The sequence below is a fragment of the Dendrobates tinctorius genome, unplaced genomic scaffold (genome assembly GCF_039654945.1).
Source record: "Dendrobates tinctorius isolate UK_male_01 unplaced genomic scaffold, ASM3965494v1 ptg000114l, whole genome shotgun sequence".
NCBI classification, from domain to species: domain Eukaryota; kingdom Metazoa; phylum Chordata; class Amphibia; order Anura; family Dendrobatidae; genus Dendrobates; species Dendrobates tinctorius.
In genome coordinates this window covers 6537082-6554912 of record NW_027361782.1, presented here as the reverse complement: position 1 = coordinate 6554912, position 17831 = coordinate 6537082, and the positions used below count along the sequence as shown (strand labels likewise).

The following is a 17831-nucleotide window of genomic DNA, read 5'->3' as shown; positions in this document are numbered from 1 at the left end:
ATGGCAAATGCTGCGTGGGAACTTTTTCACACAGCAATGCCAAAAGTATGACTAGGGACTATTTTTTTTACAGTGGCAGAGGAATACAGTGCGGAAGGATACCTACCTCCCGACACTGGATTCCTTGAGCCCCGTAGAGAGCGGTCGCATCAGCTGATGCTGCTGCTCTCCATGGGAGATCGACGTGGGACATGCGTGGATTTCTGCGGATCAGGGAGTATATGGCTTGTTTGTTATTTTCATATTTTTCCTTAGATGACACTGGCTTTGGGGAACAATGTGACAAGTATTGGTGAGTATGTACTCTGTGTTATATGTACTGTATGTCTATGTATGTATTGTATGAATGTTTTGTATGTAGTATGTATGTATTGTATGAATGTATGTATGTAGCATGTTGTATGTATGTAGTATGTATGTAGTATATATGTATGTTGTATGAATGTAGTATATATGTAGCATGTATGTAGTATATATGTATGTATGTTGTATGAATGTAGTATATATGTAGTATGTATGTATGTTGTATGAATGTAGTATATATGTAGTATATATGTAGCATGTATGTAGTATGTATGTTGTATGAATGTAGTATATATGTAGCATGTATGTAGTATATATGTATGTATGTTGTATGAATGTAGTATATATGTAGCATGTATGTAGTATATATGTATGTATGTTGTATGAATGTAGTATATATGTAGCATGTATGTAGTATGTATGTATGAATGTATTATATATGTAGCATGTATGTAGTATATATGTATGTATGTATGTTGTATGAATGTAGTATGTATGTAGTATGTATGTTGTATGAATGTAGTATATATGTAGCATGTATGTAGTATATGTATGTATGTTGTATGAATGTAGCATGTATATAGTATGTATGTATGTTGTATGAATGTAGTATATATGTAGCATGTATGTAGTATGTATGTATGAATGTAGTATATATGTAGCATGTATGTAGTATATATGTATGTTGTATGAATGTAGTATATATGTAGCATGTATGTAGTATGTATGTATGAATGTAGTATATATGTAGCATGTATGTAGTTTGTATGTATGTTGTATGAATGTAGTATATATGTAGCATGTGTGTAGTATGCATGTATGCTGTATGAATGTAGTATATATGTACTATGTATGTAGTATGTTTTGTTTTTTTTTTTACATTCAACACATTAGCCGGATGATGGGACTACTACTGTCCCATCATTGGCTAATGTGTCAATCACTGTCAGTGTAGCAGGCATCGCCCGATGGGACTTGTAGTCCCATCGGACAATGCCTGCACACACACAAGACCCCCGGCAGGCCCGCACAGACCACCGACAGCCGGCACAGGCACCCGGCTGGCCCGTACAGACCACCGGCAGCCGGCACAGGCCCCCGAGAGGCCCGTACAGACCACCGGCAGCCGGCACAGGCCCCCGAGAGGCCTGTACAGACCATCGGCAGGTGGCACAGGCACCCGGCTGGCCCGTACAGACCACCGGCAGCCGGCACAGGCCCCTGAGAGGCCTGTACAGACCCCCGACAGTCGGCACATACCCCCCGCAGTTGGCACAGACCGCATTATGATGCGCACAGACTGCGCATCATGATGACGTCATTTCAGCAGCCAATCACAGCCATGCCAATAGTTAACATGCCTAACAGGATGTACCCACACTTCTGAGGATTCCCATTGGCTGAATCAAATCGAGCGGGCTGATAGCATTATGGGAACTTCCGATTCCGGTATCCAATATGAAAAAAGTATCGGAAGTCAGTATCGGAATTCCGATACAGTGAATATCGGCCGATACCCGATACTTGCGGTATCGGAATGCTCAACACTAATGGTCACCAATTTATTTCCTTCGGTGGCCAGTGCAGGGCAATAAGTGGCTTTGCAGCTTTTTTATCATTGTCAGGGAGCTAGATGGTGATCAGTCAATAATCAGGATGGCATCTGTTTAGGAATTTGTAGATGGGACAGTTCCTTAACACCACATAATTATCATGACCGTCTTTTAAGGTTGAAATTGTAGAACTTGAGATTTTCTATTTCTCAGACTTCATCCAACATCACTGATGCCTCCAATAACATCAACTGCAGAACTCAGATGACAGCTCTGCTCCGCATCTCCATTGACAGAAGTCGTAACTATCTGTTAAAATGGATCATACAGATCTGGAAATGTGTCGTTCTCCACTCACAATGCCAGGCTCTGCATCATCTGGGTATTGTTTCTTATTTCTTTGCTATCGTTCTGTAAATCCCGAACGTCTATGAGAACATTCACATCAAGCTTATCTGCTACCAAAGAACAAATAAGAATTTCGGCTTTTCATTTGGGGTCCACCAGAGGCATCAATCAGAGGAGTGTCAGAGACAGAAGAGAGCCCCCGGTATAAATAATGCATTTATCTATATACAGTATATAGATAATATAATATAATTATCTTTGCACCGACAGTTCCTTGCGTGAAGCGTAAGGGCTGTCAGCATTACCTGAACGTGTGCACAGAGACACATCAGATTTGCTGCCATATTACAGGATTTTGCACATTTTCACCAATACGCATCATTGACAAGTGATTGGACTTTTCATTATTATTGAGTTCTATTTATTTTCCCAGAATAACTTTCCCATTGTACAAACAGCAGCGGTGGCGGAATATCAGAATTATCTGTTTGCAACAGGAATTTCTGGTGCTTACTTATGAGTTTTACACTTGAAATTCCTTCAGTTCATCCTGCGGAGCAGAATATCAGGCAGGATAGTTTTATATGGGCAGATAGATCCACTGGTACATTGTAGCAAGCATGAACCACATGTCAAACTAAACCTTTCCTGAGAATTCCTATCAACCTCCAAATGAGGATGAGTGTGACAAGTGTGTGAAGAATGACAAAAAATAAAGTGACACCTACATCTGATGCACTGGAGATGTTTCTGCAGGTAACCTTCCTCTTCTGGCTTCAAACAGAAAATCATTCCCAATACACAAATGTACAATATATGTAACCGGCGGATAGCGACAGACGTCTTATATTGGAAAGGCAAGGCTGCTAGAGAAGAGCGGATTATTTCACCTCTCTCTGAAGTACTTGGGCGGCCATATCTTACATATGCAGGATAGTTCTAGACACCAATCCATAAAAAAACAGATCATAGAGCTGGAGAGAGTTCAGGATGAGGGCAACGAAACTCATATCAGGTGTGGAAGATCTAAACAGGTTATCAAGTCTAAATGCATTTACCCTCGAGAAGAAAAGGCGAGGGGCCGGAATATCTCGTTATAGAAATGTGGGAATGTTCCCTATAAAAAAGGTTCAATAAACTGTGACATTATGGCTTGTGATGAGCGGATCTGACAGACTAAAATTCAGCCATTGGCCAGGAATCAAAATGATTCAATGAAGATGGAACATTCCTTTTTACATTCTAAGGTCTCTTTAGGGGAAAAACATTCTTACCTTGCCGCTCACCTGTCCCACCACCACAGCCCCATCTGATCCTCTGCGCTTCTCCTCTCTTCACTAAGGGTTTCTGGTGCCAAGTAAACCTCTCATGTTGTGCAATACCCAAGGTGCTGACTAGGCCCGAGGTGGCACACATTGTGACTTTGTGGCATCATAACGTGCATCGTGACATCAGAGGCCTAATTGGCACTAGAGACCCTGGCACAGAGAGAAGATGGACTGAAAGGGCATTACTTGTGGTGTCAAAGAAAAGGAGAGACTTTAGGAAGCTGCAGGGAGGATGGGGACTGTGCTGGCGGGACGAGGTGAGTATTATTTTTCTTTTCACCCAGCAAAGAGGCCCAGAACATAGGGAAGAATGTTCAATTCCCATAAAAAAAATTCAACATGAATCAAATATTTGGCCAATTTTGAAGAAAATGATGAGTTCAAATGTTGTCAGATTTGCTTATTACTTGAAAGAACTTTGTGGTTCAGACAGAATGTTGAATTATTTTAGGTATCATTCACAAATTGAGTGAGCAGCAAGTTGGGCATTTTTTTTATCGCTTTCTTGACCCTTCTTAAGTCAACAAAATTCCGGCCTGAAAATAAATTCTCAAAAAATTGGGTCCAAAATAATTTGAGTTTTTACTAAAATTCTTCTCACCTTTAACTGATTCTATCTGTCGTTTTGGCACATTGTCCCCTAGAAAATTGGTAATTAGTCTCAGGCTATGTGCACACGTAGCGTTTTAAAACGCTTACTAAAAACCGGACTCCTTCCCAGAAATCGCGCGTTTTTTTCTGCGCGATTTCGCCGCGATTTTACTGCGATTATGATCGCGATTTTGCCACGATTTTCGCGTGCGATATTCAAGCACTTTCCAAGCGATTTGAAGCATCGCTTGGAAAGCGATTGACAGGTTGGTCACACTCGTCAAACATAGTGCGGCATCAATAGTAAAAGATAAGATGTTAAAATGCTAAAAAAAATAAAAAAATCGGGGTATATTTACCTTCCGGCGTCCCGCGCTGCATTCCCGGTCCTCAGCGTTCCCAGTAATGCCTTGCGAGACCTGTGATGAGGTAGTCTCGCGTTGCTATAGCGATCTCGCGAGACCGCTAGAGTCACGCGAGACTACGTCATCACAGGACCTTGCCGCAAGGCATTACTGGGAACGCTTAGGCCGGGAATGCATCGCGGGACGCCGGAAGGTAAATATACACCGATTTTTTATTTTTTATTCTTTTTTTTACAGGGGTATGGTACCCAGGGCCTGGAGGACAGTCTCCTCTCCTCCACACCGTGGGTACCAACCGCACATGAGACGCTTAACTTCCCGCATGGTGGGCATAGCCACATGCGGGAAGTAAGCGATTCTCATGCATTCCTATGGGTGCGGAATCGCGGCAATTCTTTGCGATTCCGCACAAAGAATGAGCATGCTGCGATTTTTTCCGCGATGCGATTCCGCCGCGGAAAAAAGCGCAGCATTAGCACAGCATGTGCGGAATGCCATAGGAATGCATGGGGGGCGTTCTGTACACGATTTTTAAGCGTTTTCGCAGCGTTTTCGCTCCGAAAATCGCGGCAAAAACGCTTAAAAATCGCTACGTGGGCACACAGCCTTAGAGTGTGGACAGATATTAGGGGGGATATATACCATCCATGTGAAACACAAAATCCAGGATTGCTGGGATTAACTCAGACCATATAAAATAAACTTTATTTAATTGAGTGAAATATTGTCTTAAAACCTTACGTGTTTTCAGGATCTGCTGCCTTTCATCAGACCAAAATAAAACATGTTTTTTCCTGGACCTTTTAATATCCTTTCCATGTTGTCTGGACTGGTGGCACCTTCTGTTCGAGGGGCAGTGCCATGTTGGTACCTTTCTTCTACCGTATACTTCCCTATCCACACTTTCCTTGATGGCACCTGGGGAGAGGAGGGAATTTTACACATTATAGCAAATTGTCTCTTAACCATTGCAAAATTATTTAGGTTCTTTTGCCTTCAATTGTCACCGATGTTTCACCAAACTATCCGTAAACCAATAGAAGCAAATATAGAAGAATTTGTAATATAGCTCATTGGAAAAGTCTGCTTTATTCTCCACTCATGAGCCACTTTCTCTCTCCACTCCTAAGGTCTATACACATATCATTTTACTAAAAAACTTTTAAAATCCATGTTGGTTGGAACAAAATTCACTGCGTGGAAACTGAGGGAGCAGATTACAGCTATTTATTGACTGCCATACAGAAGTGTTTGTGAAGGAGGAGAGTGAGAGCCAGAGAGATGCACAAAAAGAATGTTCTTGCTTTCTAGTAGTTTTACTTAATCGGAGAGTTGAAGTTCCTTCAACTTTGCTCATAACTTCTGTGTAATGTCCTTCATGACGAAATTTATTTCTAGCAAGTGAATGATCTCACCCCAGTGCTGAATTCATGGCTACACTGCTCAGTAATAAAGTATAATGTTCTTCGTGCTACAGATTTCAAGTAACTGTTTACTCAAACTGCTACATTCACAGCTACATTGTTCAGTAAAGCTGCTGATAGTACTGTAAGTGTTTATCACACGCTGATGATGGATTTACAGTTACACTGCTCAGTAGTAGTGCTATATAATGCCATCAAAAGCTGCGCAAATCCTTGATGGTTGCAGTATAATAAATTCCAGTAGCTCTAAGTGAGGACTGATGAGCTGACCAAGGGCTACATTTTAAGTACCAGGGCTGCGGATAAGTGCATAGTTAAACACAATATCATAGTTTAACAAAATAGAATTGTTCCTTACTAGTTTTCCGTTGTTTTTTCTGCTTTTCTCTATATTGTTTACCCCTTTTTGGCATGAGCCCCATGGATGATGTTACCAGGTGCTTCTTGCAAGATGTCTTCACGCCTTGAACGGCCGTTTGAGGGTGGATATATCTGCGCTCGATGTCAGGGATTGCATGATTGGAAACCCAGGTCAGGGATCTAAATACTGCATTTTTCAGATTATAAGACGCACTTTTTTCCTCCAAATTTGGGACGAAAAGGGGAAGGCATCTTATATTACCCAAGTAAGATTACCCAGTATCCGGCAGAAGTGGAAAAGGGTCACAGGAGGCAGGGCTGCTGATTCAGGGATCTGGTGGCAGTATAGCAGGGCAATGTTGTGGTGCCTGGGATCTCAGAAGGTGTCAGCGCTGGTGAGCGGAGTAGATTTTTTTCCCTATTATATCCCTGTAGTGGGCTTCAGGAAAATGGCTGCCGGAGGCAGCACATGCACAAATTGAGATCTTGGGAAATGGGGGGAAGGGCGCTGTGCTGGGAGAAAAATGCTCAGATGAATGGAGTGGCTGTTATACTGGGGGGAGGGTAGTTGTGTAAATAATGGGATAGATAGAGCAGACAGAAAGAGTAAGGCAGTATTGGTCAAAGAGGATTTAGGGGGCTTTGGGATATGCAAGGAAAGTATGGAGGTTGTTATGACTGCTAACGTATATTCACACGGGTAGCGTACAAACCAGGGAGACAAATATCTGAACCTGACAGACTAGAAAAAGCCTCTTTCTGACCTTGGTCTGTCCCTTCCTGACCATGGAGGTTGGCACCCTAAGATAACGCAATGGAGCCCCCACTATCAGTATCGCTAGTGAAGCATTTCCCTAATGCTGGGTTCACACTGAGATAAGGGTGTACGTTTAACGCATCCGTTACATAGCGGCATTAATGCTATGTAATGGATGCATTATTGCACCCATAGACTTCTATAGACGAGCACATCGCTAACGCATGCCATAATCGGCATGCGTTAGCGATGTGCCGTCATTCTGTGATGGACCCTCGGACGTGGTCTGCAGCATCCGAGGGTCCGTCACTGCTAGCGCAGATGAAGCATCTGTGCTAGCGGGATCTCATAACGCGATCATAAATCAGGAGTAGCGTTAATGCAGTCCGCCAACACTATTCGTTGAGCGGACTGCATTAATGCACAATACTGTCCTGAGGACCCGATGCTACTTCAAACTTTTGAAGAGGAGAGACATGAGAGGAATTATTAATTCGCCATGCAACCAGAAGTTGGAGCTTAACCATCACCGGATTAATAATATTGATTACCGCATAAGGTCCAACAAGTTCTAGGAGTAAATTTTCTAGATCGAACAATAAGATGCAGATTTTTATAGGATAACCAGGCAAAATATCTCACCTTAAAGTTAGGAGACCTCCTACGTCTTCAGTTGGCCGTTTTCTTCAAGATATCAAAAGACCTCTTTTAACTTCTCTCCAGACCTTAATCAAACAAGAAGTAGTATCTTTAATCCTCCGGGACTGCAGACTGCAATCTAGAAAAATCTCAGCAAACTTGATGAAAACTCCCACAACAAAAAAAGGCGAGGTACTGGTAGCTGTAGAAGTGCGGTTATTGAGTGCAAGCTCCGCCAGAGAAAGAAATTCAACCCAGTCCTCTTGATATAAGACAAAGCATCTTAAATATTGTTCCAATTCCTGGTTCATTCTCTACCCCTGCCCATTAGTCTCAGGATGTTTTTAGGAACGCCATGTAGCTTAAGGATGTGAGAGATACGCAAAGTAACTAAACCTTTAGCCATTAGTAATTTTGGTAGACAGACTAAGTGAACTATCTGGCTAAAATGGTCCACCACCACCCACAGCAACATCCATAGACAAGTGGGTCCAAGGTCGAGACGGAACCTTGGTATGCAAAAGAAAACCTGCCAGACAAGAGGCTTTAGACTTGGCACAAATCCTGCACTTACGGACATACTCATCCACATCTTTCTGAGCAATCTAGCACCAAAAGGAACTGAAATAACTTTCCATTTGGCAGAGAAAGTAGGATGTCCAGCCAACACAGTGTCATGTACTTAGTTAAGAATATCTGTTAGGCGCCGGGATTCTCCCACTGTATGCGGTTGATCCAAAGCCTTGTCTGCTTCTGCGGTCTCCCATTCTACTTCAGCCACAGTGGGTGCTGCTGAGCAAAGACATCAGTCCCAATGACTTGCTCAGGCTCGTTCTGTTCGCTGGGGTACTGCTGACATTCCAGACAAGTCTATGGTAACCAGCAATATTCAGCCGCAAAGGGACGCTTTGGAGGCTAAGTCCAGAAATCACCCTACTGAGCATGCTCGTGATGTGGCAACATCTCATTGGTGTTACCATATCAAGTGTAGAATCATCCATCCTGGGGGTATCTGGAGCCATCTGCAAAAAAAGCTCAAAATCTGCATTAGGAACAGGTTTTTCATGAATGTGTGCAAAACCCACTGTCTCCTGACTGTTCTATGCAGGCATGTTCATGCGTCATGTCAAAGTACTCTTCCTCACTTGCTAATACGGTCACAAATTTGCTAATACCGTCACCAATTCCCCCTTTTTCTGAATCCGCAGGCAGGAGGGTGGCGGGATTCAGAACATTACACCTTTTGAGGGTGACATACTCAGGAATTAGTAGAGCACATTCAAGTCGGAGCTGTCTGGCCATAGACAGATGTTTTGGTTGAACTTGTACGAGTATGGAATGGATGTCATGTGGGGAATAAATTGTCAAAGGAAAAGTCAGCGTGATCTCACATGCCTTTCCTAGTAGTAGTGCAGCTGCTCCTGCCACACGTACGGACACACATAGGTGACCCTCTGATCACTGGGTGTAATTGTGCTGAGTAGTAAGCTATTGGTTTTTGTTTCCCTCCATGTTGTTGTGTCAGTACTGCGGTAGCATGTCCTCCCTGCTCTGTGCAAAACAAGAAAAATGGCTGGTCATAGATTTCACCAAATCAATGACTGTGAAACAAGTTCATGTTGCTGGGAGCTGTGACAGTAAGGTGTGTAGGTTAGGAACGATTGAGGTCACACTCTCTGTAACATCATTAATAGCCCTTAAGTCATGAACCTTTCTGTAAGTGTCAGGGGAACCCTTGGGTCCTTTTTTCATAATGGGATTCAAAGGGGTGTTGCAGGGAGAATATTTTTTCACCAGAACCCCTGCCTTAACATACTCTTAAATATCCCTGCTCAGGGCCAATGATTTGGCTAGGCTCAAGGGGTATTGCTATAAACAAGGAGGAGTGGTTCCTTCTTTCAATTTAATTATGACAGTAAATTCATAGGGGTATTGTCACTAACAATAAGTTTTGTAAGCACCACAATTCCAGCACCTCACTGTTTCTAGGTCCTTAGGTCCCTTACTACAGTATGTCTCCACTGTCTTCCTTGTGCTCCAGTGTACATGACAGGTTGTCTTATCATCCTTGTTTGCTCAACTACTTTAGCTACCTTAAGGAGGTCTTTCGGATCTACATATCTCCATTTAGGTCTGGCTGTCTGTACTGCATCTTGTAAGTCTTTGTTCATACCGTCAATGATTGCATTCACCAGTATTTTAACATCTAGTGGGTTTATGCGAATGTACCCCATGTCTGCCCATTTCAGCTGTAACCCTCCAAAGTACATCTCTACACTCTCTCCTCTTTGCTGTGTCATGTTAGTCAGGAGTACAGACTGCTCTGATTGTTCCATTGTAGCCCACTGTTTTAGTGACTCACAGTACGTCTCCCCAGACTGTGCAGATTTATCATCCATGCCCCAAGCCTGATTCTTTGCCACATCTGTATGTGTCTTAATTATATGTCCTAGTACGTCACCTGCCTTTAAACTCACCAACCTCTCTAGGTCTGCCTAGGTACACTTATATGTCTGCTGTATTTCCTTTATGTGTCTGTAAAATGGGAATGGTTGGTTTTCCGGGTCAGGCAGCTGCTTCAGCATAGCTAGCTGGTCAGAGGGGCTCCAGGGATAACACTTCTACATCTTTCTTACTCTGGTCACCCTTCTAGGTCCTGATGTGGTTGGTCGTCTGGTGTCTACTGTCAGCTTACTCCTCAAAGGTCAATGTCCCCACTACCCACTAACCACACTATTATGTCAGCTTCTTATGTCACTACATATGATCTTGTCCGGATATGATTTGGCGCAACTCGCTTAGGTCGGTAGCACAGGTCACACAAGTAGCTATTTAGTATGGGGTTGTCTGACCACAGTGTTTACAAGTCCATCTGTTTTGCCTGGGTCTCTGGTTAAACTTTGTCAATCAAAACATTCATAATATACCTTACTTCCGTACTGCTGCACATTCTCAAACATCATTTATTCACTTGCTATTTTCTTCCCTTGTCTGTGCCTTTTGGTACATCCAAACATTCACACTCTAGCATTTTTGCCTTTTTCAATATTGGTCCCACCTGTTTTACTGCTTCCTTTCTTCTCTGTCTTCTACAATCTGCATAGTGGTGGAATCCCATTGGAAGGCCCTGACTGTACACAGAAAAAGTTGCCCATAGCTTCAACTTTTTCTCCTGACAGCTCACCTTTATTCTGAAATGCCCCTCTAGTGTGCCTGGACCTTGTCTTACAGGCCACACGTAGCAAGTCAAGGTGCCAAGGTGTAACGAGAAGGCTCCTTGCCTCTCACCCATTAGATCAGCTGACTAGATAGGAATAGGCCTTTTTCCCCCAAGTTCAGCTCCATGGAACGTGGGAAGGCTGCTTCAACTTAGACAGCTCACCTTTATTCTGAAATGCCCTCTCAGTGTGCCTGGACCTTGTCTTAAAGGCCACACATAGCAAAGTCAGAACGAGCCTGCCAAGGTGTAGCCAGAAGGCTTCTTGCCTTCGCCTCTCACCCACAGCAAAAAAAACGCTGACTAAAGTAAGGAGGCCCAGATGTGATATGCCTCTAACCTACTTTATCAGCAGTACAGTTGGCAACCTCGTTCTGCTGATCCTCAATTTGCTATAAATCAATCACACAACTAGAAGCTGGTTCAAACACATTAATGACCAAACAATCGCTTAAAATTTCCTTCTAAATTAGGCACCATATTTTACTTTCAGCTTCCAACTTAAACTTACAAAATTTCATTCCACCTCAATTAAGTACTGTTGCTTTAAAATGCACAAATCTCCTAGCGAGCATTACACCAAGGACAGAAATACAGAGAATTTTGAGCACAGCTCCGTGAATCCTCCCATTAGACACTCAGTGGAGATAAGAACAGAGAGGAGAGGAGAACCGCGGAGCCCTTTCATTCCCCCCTCCCATCAGAATTTTAGAAATTCAGTGTCCTTTGCACAGTAACAATGCAGCAGCTCTTAGACAAAATCAATTTCTACAAAACCCTCACAATCACGGGATTGCGGGATTTCACTGTAAGAGCAGGTAACTGTATAATGTGAGTAACCGAGCCTTGCCCTTTTCTGGCCAAATGCATCCAGGAAACTTTACAATGTAATGCGACATATAACACAAGCTATATCATTTCTCAATTCATTCAGTCTCAGATGTGGATTTTAAATATCTATAATACAAGATGTGGATTTTAAATATCTATAATACATCTGTCCGGGATCTCCTACAAGAACTGGAAAGGTAACAATCTCTTGACACAAAATGATGTGTGATTATTCATTCATGCATGCTCATTAAGGGATTTTTTTTTCCCCTTTCACTTTTCAGTGGTCATTTGATTTTACAAGAAGAGAACAAGAAGAGAACAAAAATCCCTTATCTCAATTACCTTTGCCTAATTCAGCTCAAAGTGAGTTGAATAAAGTCCTCTGTCACATACAGAGGATAACACCTAACGGAACCCCTCAATTGGGGATTTATTTATATCCCTTATTCTCAATTACTCATCTCTCATCTCATTCAGAGGTTCTCATAGACATACATACAAGGATTCACACAGCATGCCTATTTTGCACTTTGAAATTAACACATCTTAGAAAACTACAGCAGTATCCACTGACACTCTGAGAACACCAAAGCCAACTTCTTAAACAACAATTAACACATCTTATAAAACTACAGCAGTATCCACTGACACTCTGAGAACACCAAACCCAACTTCTTAAACAACAAGAACAACAAAAACCAAAAAACCACAGCCCTATACAAAATACAGGCTCAATATTTTTTTTTATTTAATTATGTTAAAAGCAATGTTTAATTAATTTTTGTTAATAAAAATTATTTTTTTTCACAATCCCTGTCTCACTGTGTTTTCATTATCTTTTTATTTAAAAATGTGTGCATTGTTCAGTGAAGTATTAATGGGTGTTACAGTCAAGGTGTTAGTATTAAAGTCAGCAAACATTATAGGTACATTTTACTTATTAGCGGCTTAAACCATTTTGTCTTGCCATGCCACATGTCCAATATCCGAAACAAAGTAGGCAGCACATTTATCCCTCATTTGGGCAACTTCCACTGTAGTCCTCAGAAGATGATCTTGGTAATCCTGCAATGTGGTAGTATCCTGCAATGTGGTAGTTTCAGGTTCCTCAAGTTCTAAGTGGTGTCACTCTTTCACCATGGTGTAATTGTGCAGAACAACACACGCTTTCACAACCTTATCTATTTTCTCAATTTTTAGATTGATGGCTGTGCCCAAAATAAGCCATTTAGATACCAGTACTCCACAGTTCTTCGTGCCCTTGTTAGTCAGTAGTTGTAAAATCATTTTGGTGTGATTCAAGTCCCGACTTGAGTACAGTTTTATGAGGTTGGCACACATTTGAAACGCTTCATCCCACCACAACAAATGGCATTGGAAGTCCTTCAGTGATCGCAAGAGGTCGTAGCTGTGGAAAATTAAAATTATTCCCATACAAACTTTGTAAAATAGACAACTCACTGGAGATGGTGAGAAAGACTAAATATGGTCGTGCAAATAAAATAGATGATAATAATAAAATATGACTAGAGAACAATGTGGCAAAATAAAATAGCCTTTATTAAAAATCGGCTCAACAACATTAAAAATATATATATATAGTGCATTAATACATTTAAGGCAAAAACAACCGCCTAAATATAGTAGGTATAAAGGATCATAAAGTAATATATATAATGGATCCAAATAGCAAATAGTGCTATTTATAAATTGTCTATACCCCCAGGCCTGTAGCAGGAATGTATATAAATGGCACCACTGGTAAAAGCCTCAATAAAGTGCATGTAGTGCTGAGCACAATAATAATGAATAATATAAGGTGCAAGAAATATATATAATATGCAACAATGCAAAAAAACCCACCAAAAGTGCAAAAAATGCAAAAAGATGCACCAAAAGTGCAAATAACAGTGCAGCAATATCAATGAACAGAATATATGAAACACTTGTGCACACATGTGCTAAAGGTGAGTCTCATAATGAAACTGCCAGCGGTAGTGATGTGCAAAATTCAGTTACCTGCAATGTCAGGACAAGGGAGGGAAGCGGTGTGCCTATATGACGTGCCCCGACGCACGATTCAGATGTCTCTTTCGCACCTTCTTATGCCAACTTGTTCCTGGGTATGTGGGAGAGGGACCTCTTTCTATCCGGCCAGTTTGACAATATTGAGAGTGTCCCATTTTGGACACGCTATATAGACAATATTTTTTTCATCTGGCAGGATTCCGTAAATGCTCTGTCTAATTTCATTTCCAAATTAAATTCTAATTCGATCAATATGCATTTCACATATCAATGTCACAGTGAGGTCATTGAGTTCCTGGATGTGCGAATTATGAGGGATTTTGACGATTGTCTGCAGACAAATTTATACAGGAATCAAACTTCAGTTAATTCTTTGCTCCATGCTTCATCTTCTCATCCTAAAGCATTAATTCACTCAATTCGGATTGGACAATTTTTACGTCTCAGACGTATTTGTTCAGCTGAGACTGATTTTTACAAACAGGCTGATGTCTTGAGGGACAAGTTTGTGGAATGCGGGTACAATAAGCACTCCATAAAAAGAGCATTCAATCGAGCCAGACATATACAACGCCATGATGCATTGTATAGTGAAAACACTCCGAAATCTAATGATGTTGTCTGGTTTATTACACAATTCAATGGACAATATGAACAGCTTAGATCTTGTTTAAATAAATTTCGGCCAATATTAAAATCTGACCCAATACTATCAAAATACATCAGTGACCGTTCCAGCATCACATTTAGGAGATTGCCCAATCTGGGTGATCGGTTAGTTAAAAGCCATTACATACAGGAATCTGTTAGTAGTAATACCATCAGTTTTCTTCAAAAACCAATCCCTACCGCAGGATGCAAACCCTGCGGACTATGTGTGGCATGTACTAACATTGTTAGAACCAATTTTTTTACCAATTCCGATAAATCTTGCACATTTAACATCAAAAAACACATCACGTGTTCTTCCATGGCAGTGATTTATTATGCCACGTGCCCATGTTCCCTCATCTATGTGGGTCTCACCACCCAACAACTCAAGGTGAGGGTGCATGAGCACGTGTTAGGCATAAAAGCAGCTAAGGACATAGAGGATATATCATCTTTAAAAACACTGCCTAACCATTTTAAACTTTATCTCAACTGTGATTCTACTCTGCTCAAGGTAACGGTAATATTAAGGGGGAAATATAAGTAAAAAATTAGCCCAATTAGAGACCCAATGGATTTGGACACTACGTACGGTGTCACCTTTGGGTTTTAATGAGAGTCTTTCTTTTATACCTCTTTTATAATTTTAGTGTATTAATTTTTCTTTTATATTTCATTTTAATTTTATTTTCTCAGCTTTAGTGGCATGTCTCTTTTTTAACGTGGACCTACTGGATTTCTATTGGAGAAGTTGTTTTTGAAAATATAAGTGAAGAAGAACCATTCTTATTCTTTCTCTCTCCCTAATTAATGTCCATGGGCTTTCTCTTGTGTTTATATATGCTCTTACGTTATTAATATCCTATATTTTGCTATTAAAAATATTTTGTAAGGCACAGGAGATTAGGTTTTGTTTAACTTGTTATGCTATTTTTCATATTCCATTACATGGGTTATTTATGTTATGTCTGTGGCCTGTATATATTGATTATATATATATATATATATATATATATATATATATATACTGTATACAGTGGGGAAAAAAAGTATTTAGTCAGTAAGCAATAGTGCAAGTTCCACCACTTAAAAAGATGAGAGGCGTCTGTAATTTACATCATAGGTTGACCTCAACTATGGGAGACAAACTGAGAAAAAAAAATCCAGAAAATCACATTGTCTGTTTTGTTTTCATTTTATTTGCATATTATGGTGGAAAATAAGTATTTGGTCAGAAACAAGCAATCAAGATTTCTGGCTCTCACAGACCTGTAACTTCTTCTTTAAGAGTCTCCTCTTTCCTCCACTCATTACCTGTAGTAATGGCACCTGTTTAAATTTGTTATCAGTATAAAAAGACACCTGTGCACACCCTCAAACAGTCTGACTCCAAACTCCACTATGGTGAAGACCAAAGAGCTGTCAAAGGACACCAGAAACAAAATTGTAGCCCTGCACCAGGCTGGGAAGACTGAATCTGCAATAGCCAACCAGCTTGGAGTGAAGAAATCAACTGTGGGAGCAATAATTAGAAAATGGAAGACATACAAGACCACTGATAATCTCCCTCGATCTGGTGCTCCACGCAAAATCCCACCCCGTGGGGTCAGAATGATCACAAGAACGGTGAGCAAAAATCCCAGAACCACGCGGGGGGACCTAGTGAATGAACTGCAGAGAGCTGGGACCAATGTAACAAGGCCTACCATAAGTAACACACTACGCCACCATGGACTCAGATCCTGCAGTGCCAGACGTGTCCCACTGCTTAAGCCTGTACATGTCCGGGCCCGTCTGGAGTTTGCTAGAGAGCATTTGGATGATCCAGAGGAGTTTTGGGAGAATGTCCTATGGTCTGATGAAACCAAACTGGAACTGTTTGGTAGAAACACAACTTGTCGTGTTTGGAGGAATAAGATTACTGAGTTGCATCCATCAAACACCATACCTACTGTAAAGCATGGTGGTGGAAACATCATGCTTTGGGGCTGTTTCTCTGCAAAGGGGCCAGGATGACTGATCTGGGTACATGAAAGAATGAATGGGGCCATGTATCGTGAGATTTTGAGTGCAAACCTCCTTCCATCAGCAAGGGCATTGAAGATGAAACGTGGCTGGGTCTTTCAACATGACAATGATCCAAAGCACACCGCCAGGGCAACGAAGGAGTGGCTTCGTAAGAAGCATTTCAAGGTCCTGGAGTGGCCTAGCCAGTCTCCAGATCTCAACCCTATAGAAAACCTTTGGAGGGAGTTGAAAGTCCGTGTTGCCAAGCGAAAAGCCAAAAACATCACTGCTCTAGAGGAGATCTGCATGGAGGAATGGGCCAACATACCAACAACATTGTGTGGCAACCTTGTGAAGACTTACAGAAAACATTTGACCTCTGTCATTGCCAACAAAGGATATATCACAAAGTATTGAGATGAAATTTTGTTTCTGACCAAATACTTATTTTCCACCATAATATGCAAATAAAATGAAAAAAAAAACAGACAATGTGATTTTCTGGATTTTTTTTTCTCAGTTTGTCTCCCATAGTTGAGGTCTACCTATGATGTAAATTACAGACGCCTCTCATCTTTTTAAGTGGTGGAACTTGCACTATTGCTGACTGACTAAATACTTTTTTTCCCCACTGTATATATATTTTATAAGTGTATTGGCTATATACATATCTAAGTATTTCTTTGCATTATTGCACCTTATTTTCAATGCCGCTATTGTTTGCTTAATGTTCCATTGTGTTTTACATGAGTGTTTTGATGTGTTGCTCAGTTGCGTAGCAACGGTGTACTTATTGGTGCCACCGTCACATGAGCGGCCTGACTTGTTGTCCTGCTGCGCGGCAACGGCGTCTTTATTGGAGCGATTCTCACATGACGCCGCTTGTCGTTTTTTCCATTGCTTCCTGGGTGATAGATAATGCACATGAGCAGCCTGACATGTCGGCTGGTTGCGCGGCAATGGTGTCTCACATGACGCCGCTTGCCGCGACGCTTCCTGGTTCACGCCGACGGCGCATGCGCCATTACACTCTTTACCCCGGATGCAATGGTACTATAAATAACCCCTGCTGCTGAGTCTTCGCCATCCCCCTGACAATGGAGACATGCAAAATGTGTGTCAGGGTTCGTCATATAGGCACACCGCTTCCCTCCCTTTTCCTGACATTGCAGGTAACTGGATTTTTTACTTCACTACCACGGGCAGCTTCGTTATGAGACTCACCTTTAGCACATGTGTGCACAAGTGTTTCATATATTCTGTTCATTGATATTGCTGCACGGTTATTTGCACTTTTGGTGCATCTTTTTGCATTTTTTGCATTTTTGGTGGTTTTTTTGCATTGTTGCATATTATAGATATTTCTTGCACCTTATATTATTCATTATTATTATGCTCAGCACTACATGCACTTTATTGAGGCTTT

At 41.4% G+C, this 17831-nt stretch overlaps 1 pseudogene; it reads right to left on the bottom strand.

The window, feature by feature from the left end:
• Nucleotides 1-2210: 2210 nt before the first annotated feature.
• The window catches only part of LOC141101089 (polymerase delta-interacting protein 3 pseudogene), a 52090-nt pseudogene continuing 36469 nt past the window's right edge, over nucleotides 2211-17831 (bottom strand).